The sequence below is a fragment of the Perognathus longimembris genome, chromosome 2, assembly GCF_023159225.1.
Source record: "Perognathus longimembris pacificus isolate PPM17 chromosome 2, ASM2315922v1, whole genome shotgun sequence".
Classification (NCBI taxonomy): Eukaryota; Metazoa; Chordata; class Mammalia; order Rodentia; family Heteromyidae; genus Perognathus; species Perognathus longimembris.
This window is the reverse complement of record NC_063162.1, coordinates 76,273,004-76,280,431: the sequence shown is the minus strand read 5'-3', so window position 1 is coordinate 76,280,431 and position 7,428 is coordinate 76,273,004.

Genomic DNA, 7,428 nt, shown 5'->3' with positions numbered 1-7,428 from the left:
TGGAAAGCAGCAGCTAAATGGTACGGCAAGAGAAGCTAACTAGAGCTTCTCCTTGTAGTGCTTCTCTGCCTCTGCTCTTTAGGGCTAGTGAGAGTTCACAAGGGCGGTGTTCTTTCAGGATGGACACTCCTGTTCAGACTCTGCCCCCCTTCCAGTTTGCCGTGTTTCCTCAATTCCAAAGAATACAATCCCATCAGCCAGTTAGAACTTTTTCTAGAAACAAGGTCGTGTACAAACATGTGTGAACTGCTAAGCGGGCTACAAGGTGCAGGAGGGGAGTAGAAACATCCCCAGAAGAAAAAACACAGAACCCACAAATACCCCTGCCGTGTCCCATGACCCGGCCAGCACACACTTGTGTTCACAACCTCACTGGAGTGGTGACCGCGTTCATCTTTCGGCTGGGTAGCAGCCGTGACGGTGTCACACAGGCTCACAGCAGAAGCAGCCGTGGAATATAAACGCCGGCCTCCTCAGCCCTCCTAGCCTGACAACCACCTAGGCTGCCTTCGTTGCCTTGGTTTTTTTCTGGTCTATTATAGTTGTTGTCCCCCCCCCCCCCCACCCCCCAGAGCTGAGGACCGAACTCCGGGGAGCCTTGCGCGTGTCAGGCAGGCGCTCTTCGGCTGAGCTAAATCCCCAGCCCCATGCCTTCGAATCTTCTGGAACCAGCTAGTTTCTCGCCCCTGGAAGGACACTGATTTGGCGGTACCAACTCTTGTGACCCGCAGGCAAAGTCACCCCAAACCGGAGGAACCTGAGCAGCGAGTGGAGCCTCCCGGCCACCCACTGCACCCGGGTTTCCAGCCTCCCGCGATCCACTCACCCAGGTCGCTAGGTTCTCTAAAACACGGCGAGAACTCCTGCAACGCTGAGAACTCCACTTCAGAGTCTTTCCGGAAACGTGGCACAGCGCCAGGAGCCGGAAATCCCGGGCGGAAAACGCCGAGAATGGGCGGGGAGTCGGTAGCGCAGGGGGAGCCTGACAGCCCCGCCTGTGAGGTCTGTGCCCGAGGGAGACTACATTTCCCACTGCGCACTGCGACACCCTGGAGAAAGCCGGTCTGCAGGGGTGTTATCTGGACCAAGATCCCAGGTCTGAGTCAGCTCGGGCTGGCTGGTGACTTCACTCCCCCACCTAATCCACGGAAGTGGAAGGACTTCCTGGAAATCAGTGTTTTCCTCCGCGAGACTGCAGAAACAGCTAGAGCATTGTATCTGCTTCAACACTGACCCAATAAAGAACTCAGACAAGAATCGACTAAGCAGTGGTGCCAGGCAATGCAGAAAACAGCATGGGCGAGAAGACACACCTTGAGAGGATGTGCAGAGATTCCCGGGCATTTTCATCATTCCTCATGGGGTTTGTTTATGCTTTTTACAATGATTGTATGTGAATTCATAATGAAAGGACAGATAAATCTATTCATTCATTTTCATACTCGAATTCAGGGCCTTGTGCTCTCATTTCGCTTTTTTAGCTGAAGGGTGGCACTCTACCACTGAACCAAACCTCCACTGCAGCCTTTTGCTGATTAAGTGGATAGAAGACTGTCAGCTTTGTCTGTCTCAGTTACTTTGATCTATGATCGTCATACCTTGTTCTGCTGAGTTGTTAGGATTCCAAGGGCAATGCATCATAATCTTTTCTCTCCAAGTTGTGTCATGCAATGCCTGGTCCTCTGGCATAGCTGTGATATCTGCTTCTTCCTCAGGTCTGAAGTCCAGCTAAGGGGCATCATCCTGCAGGCAATGGATGCCTGCTTCTAGCCAGAGTTTGAGCAGCTTGTCCTCAGGACATGGGTGGTTTGAAGTAACAACCCAGATGACCAGCTGGTACAGGAGCCAATGGTGCTCTGTAGGACTGAGCGGGTTAGTCACTGTGCTGGGAAACACCATATGCACTTCAGAGTTTTAGAAGGGTGATGGAGACTAGTTGACCTTTAGGCACAGGAGTGCTGCCCTGCCCTGATTCTGCCTCCCAAGTTGCCTTCCATGGGGTGTGTGCATCTTGGTGTCACCCAATCTCAGCATTTCCATAGTGTGGTAATTTCCAACATATTGTCTTGTGAATTAATTTCTTTTCTTTTGGTGTACTTGGTCGTCAACTCAGAGTTTCATGCTTTATCTTGCCAGGCAGGGTCTCTAGGAAGTAAGCCATGCTCCAATTGCTTGAATTGCTTAAGATCTATTTCGCACTGGGTCTGGAGTTGCTTTTCCAGGCCAGTTTGTATTGTAAACATCCACCTACCATGGAGCTTGGATGATAAGCTTTTTGGTGGAGATGGGATCTTATAACCTTTCATGCTTGGCCTTGAACCATTTATCTCCTGATCTCCATCGCCTGAGTAGCAAGGATGACAGGAATAAAACACTACACCTGGCCTAGTGGGACTTACTTTGGCAAACAGGTAAGCAGGTGGAGCAAGCCAAAGGCAAGGTGATGTGTGCAAGGACGGAGCTTCTAGAGTTCCTGAGCAGGCAAGAGTACCTTTCCCTGCCTGCTTCATCCACCCATCCTCTCCTGGATTTATGTGAGCACAGAGACTTCCCTAGGGATATACAGGCTGAGGCTCAGAGCTCCCAGCTCTGTCTGATTCTTGTGAATGAAGCTAGAGATTTCTTGCTTGGTGTTCACTGGGTCTTTGCTTTTGGTAGCTGCTGGGCTGTGTAGCACCCCTCCCCCCCTTACCTGCAGAGGGAACAGATCAGCAACCCCTGGAAGTGCTTGCTGAGTTCCAGCAGAGGCCACAAGGGCTGGTAAGCTACTTAGTCATCAGCAGAGCCTGGAGAAAGCCAGAGGCCCAACTCTGCTTCCCAAAGACAAGCTGTTGTCTTGACTATCCATTAAAACTGGGGTCCAAAGTCCCCTTTTGTGTGATTTGGAGTGTGGGCTGGTGGCTCATGCCTGCAATCCTAGTTACTTGGGAAGGTGAGATCACATTCTACCCAGAGAGCAGGGATTAAAGGCCCTTAATACCACTACAAAGCTTTATCATTGAGACAGGGGCTCACTAAAATTATTTAAGGATACCCTCAGAATGCGATATTCTAGATCTCCAACCCCTTAATCTGTAGAATGATAAGAAGGGTCCTCTTAACCTCCCCACAAGTCACCCTAGACTTAGTCCCAGCCTCATGGAACCAGCCATCTGGAAAATCTTGGGGCATGACAGGCTTCCTTACTCAGTGATCTATCCTCCAGCTCCTAGCAAAGGCCACTGACTTCCTGCACATAGGAATGGATCTGAGTTTGGCCCTGTTCTAAGCTGGCACTTGGCAGATGTACAAGGTCTGTGGTCCTGCCCATCACCCACCCCTGTGCTCCTGCAGGCCCTTGTGTAGTGCTATATCTCATTCTTCAAGGAGTGGGTCAACAGGTGGCTTGAGCTATGGGAGCCCTGTCCAATCCTTCTAGGTAATATGTGACCTCAGGCATGCACACTTACAAATTCCTCTGTCTTCCTGTTCCCTTTGTTTAGTTTTTTCCAGAAAGCCATGGAGTTTGGCTATTTCCCCTGGTAGGATTGACCATGGAGTTAGAAGATTCTCTTCCTCTCACTATTTAACCCTCCAGTATCCCTACATTGTGTGACAGCCATGGCCTAGACTCTTGGCTTTGAGCCTCCCTTGACCATCAGCAGTCTCTTTCCCTGGGCAAGTCAGAGCATATAGCAGGGGCTGTCTATATGGTGGATGTGGATGTTTGGATCCCAAACAGGATATTCCTGTGGCTGGTTAGTCCCTGAGCATCTGAAAACCCCAAGTCCCCTTCAGTGCCTCTCCTCTGGTATGTGAACCCCACACAGAAATGGAGCAGAGGCATGGCTTGTATCAGGCTGGGTGTATAGAGAAGGCAGCCCCAGCACAGGACACCCACTCAGGAGGAAATGTCAGCAGGAAGCTGGAGATCTGAACCCTGTCAGTTCCTTCTCCTTCCTCAGACACCCAGGTTGCCTCCTCTACTCATTCTAGAGGGTTGTCAGGGGCCTTCGGTTCCCCATATAATCTACCCTATACCCAAGCACAGAACAGATGCTTCTAGCCTTGCTATGGTTGATACACAACTAGACATTCTGGAAAGAAAAAAAAAAAGGCCATCTTGGAGGAGTTCCTTCCCCGCCCCAGAGGCCAAAACCTATTTCAGGGACCATACTTCCTTGTAGATTTTTTTTTCTTCCCCCCCCCCCCTTTATTGTCAAGGTGATGCACAGAGGGGTTACAGTTTCATATAGATTTTCTCCTAGGAGAACATTTTAGTCAGCTTCTGGAAGACTTCAAGACTATCCCTGGAGGATGGGAAGATACAAGGTGAGAGTTGGAATGGATTTCCTTTTTCAGGCAGGCCTTCATCCTAATGGGAAGAGGTTTGCATGGGGATGTATCCACTATGACCTTAGGTCACATGGATTTCAAGCAAAGCCTTTGGGGGAAGCCACAAGCTTTGTTTCGATTGGAACAGCACTGGACAGAGTGTATGGCTACAATTTCTTTCTTTTTCTTCCTTCCTTCCTTCCTTCCTTCCTTCCTTCCTTCCTTCCTTCCTTCCTTCTTTCCTTCCTTCCTTCCTCTTTCTTCCTTCCTTCCTTTTCTTTCCTTCTTTCTTACTTTTTTTGGTGCCAGTCCTGGGGCTTGAACTCAGGGCTTGAGCAATGTCCCTGAGTTTCTTTTTAGATCAAGGCTAGCACTCTACCACTTGAGCCACAGCACCAATTCAGGCTTTTTCTGCTTATGTGTTACTGAGGAATTGAACCCAGGGCTTAATGCATGCTAACCAAGCACTCTACTGCTAAGCCACATTCCCAGCCCCATGGCTACAATATCTAAACAGGAAAACGACCCCGGTGGCCTTGTCCAATGTGTGGCAGAAGAGGAAGCCAAAGCTAAGCAGGGGAATCCATATGTTTGACTTGTGCAGAACTGTAGCATGTGTTTTGGGAAATTGCAGGTTGCCTCCCAAAGGAGGGATACTAGGCTGAAGAACCCATAGTTGCCAAGGCGAGAGACACACTCATCTGGAAACTGCTTTTCATGTCCTTTTCAGGCCATCTCTGCAGAGCAGATAGGATTTCATAGATGGAGCAGACACCATTAGCAGGTAGCATTCGTAGGGATGATGAAGGTGGAAGCTGAGCTGAGAAGGAAGCTCTTTGTGGTCCTTCTTTGGTCCACAAGGGCTGGAGGGGAGGAGGGGAGAAAGATGGCAGGATCCTAGCTGAGCTAGAGTAGGATTGCAGCCAGCTCAAGGAAGGACAGGGCATGGGAGGGTCTGAGAACTCAGGCAGTGGGCTGTGAGTGAACAGGCCCTCACATGTTGAGGGTAGCAAAGGCAAGTAGGGCCCCGGAGCCCCTCCTGCAGCATCCCAGTGGATCCAGTGCTGTAGCACCTGGGTCATGTCTGCTTCCTACATGCTGTGGTTCCCTACACATGTGGTGATGATGCAGCTGGCCACCAGTTTGAAATGCTTGAGGATAGGAAGCACAGTGGGTGATATTTGCTCTTGGTGAAATAAGAATGCTAAGTCTTAATCTTGGCATCTTAATAGAAGTTAATAGAAGATTGGGCAGTTTTTGAGAGCTCTAGAGGTTATAGAGGACCTTCTTCAGATTGCAGGTTGGTCATGAGTTGTAAAACTCTCAGAAAGTTTTGCTTCCCCTAGATAATTGGGTCCTGATTGCCTTTTGATTGTTCCCCTAGATAAATTGCTCTATGTATAACACTTTAGTTAGGATTAAGTATCCTCACCTAGTTTGCTCTGCTTATGCATACATTTGGTAGATTTAATATCTCACACTGGTGAGATTTTACTAGGAAAGTGTGAGATACCTGATTTATTTGCATCTTTGCCAAATGGGAAAATTCCTCAATGATTACTTGGGGTGTTTTAAGAGGTATCTAATAGTATCTTGATTTTAACTGGTATTTCCCTGGTGGCTAATGTTAAGTTACACTTTGTAGGGGGCCATGCATTTGGACTGGGCTCCTGCACTGGATCTAATAGACCATACCCATAAAAGGAGAAATCACAATAAATGAGCTTTAGCACTGTGCAGAAAGCCCCAGAGCTAGTTATCTGATAACATAGCAAACAATGAAGTAGTTATCCTCCACCCACAGGCTGGTCTGTTGACTTGGCTGTAGTCAGGTGATTTGTTTTCTGTGACTCAAATTTGTTTACCTATAAATGCTATCTGATTATATGGGTGGTGCTCTCAGAAACTTCTCTGGGTTTAGGAATTACTTGATTCATGAATAATGTCCTATGTTGTGGTGGTGGTGATGGTTTTTATTCAAATAAATTCTAGCAAGTTAGTTGGTAAACAAGTTTTTTAGTCTTGGTGATGGAGGGTGCTTTTCAATACATCTTTTCTGATTTCTGTCTTCATATCCACTGGCCACCTCTTAACTGAGTTTTTACTGTTGAGTTTTGAGAACTTTATATAGTCTAGCTATTAGCACTTTGTCACATATATGGCTTATAAACATTTTCTTAGGGTCTATATTAACTTTTTATTTCATGGGATTTTCTTTTTTTGTATTTTTCTAGTGTTCAACTTCTTTTCTATGCTAACACATCATTGATATTTGTACTGGAAAACTTGATATTGTCCATAGGCTGCTGAAAATCTGGTTGTTCTCAATTTCCCCCCTGTGTTATTCAAGTCAATTAACATCTACTGGTCTCTGAACATTGCTATCTTTCATTTTCATATCATCTCTACAACTGAGCATCTCTAAAGAATTTTTCATTTTATTATAAATGTATATATATATATATACATATGTATTTATATATGGTTTCACAATGTATGTCAGGATTTCTTTGAGCTGTCCCCCAACTTTTTTGGGTTGAACTTTGGTTGGACTTGGTTAAACATGCTCTTGCTGAGCTCACTCTCTCACTGCTGGTGCTGTACAACTTAGTCCACATCTCCAGTTAAGCCTTATTGCTGGATAATTAGAGATGGAGTCTCATACACTGCTCTGTTCACACTAATTTTGAACCTTGATCCTCAGAGTCCAGCCTGCCTCCTGAGTAGTTAGGATTATAGGTATGAGCCACAAGTGCCTGGCTGCCTAGTGTCCTAAGAGAAGAAATGGAAACACCACATAAAAAGACATGTAAAAAGAGCAGAGAAAGGCAATATATTACAAGATCCAGGTATGCCCTAGGAAGACAGCAGTTCTGTATCTCTTCAGCCACCTTTGGGGTACAGACATGAGCTATAAGATTAAAGGGAGTTTGGGAAGGGCAAAACAGGCATGGATATGTTTGGGTCAAAGTATGGCCTGGTTTGTCAGAATTTCAGTTCTCCCAGATAAGATTGTCATCACTGATCAGAATGAGTAAGTCATTGTTTCCTTGTTGCCTGGCTGGTGGTCTGACCTGAGGAGGCACTAATATTCCTAGGGGATCAATTCTGGTC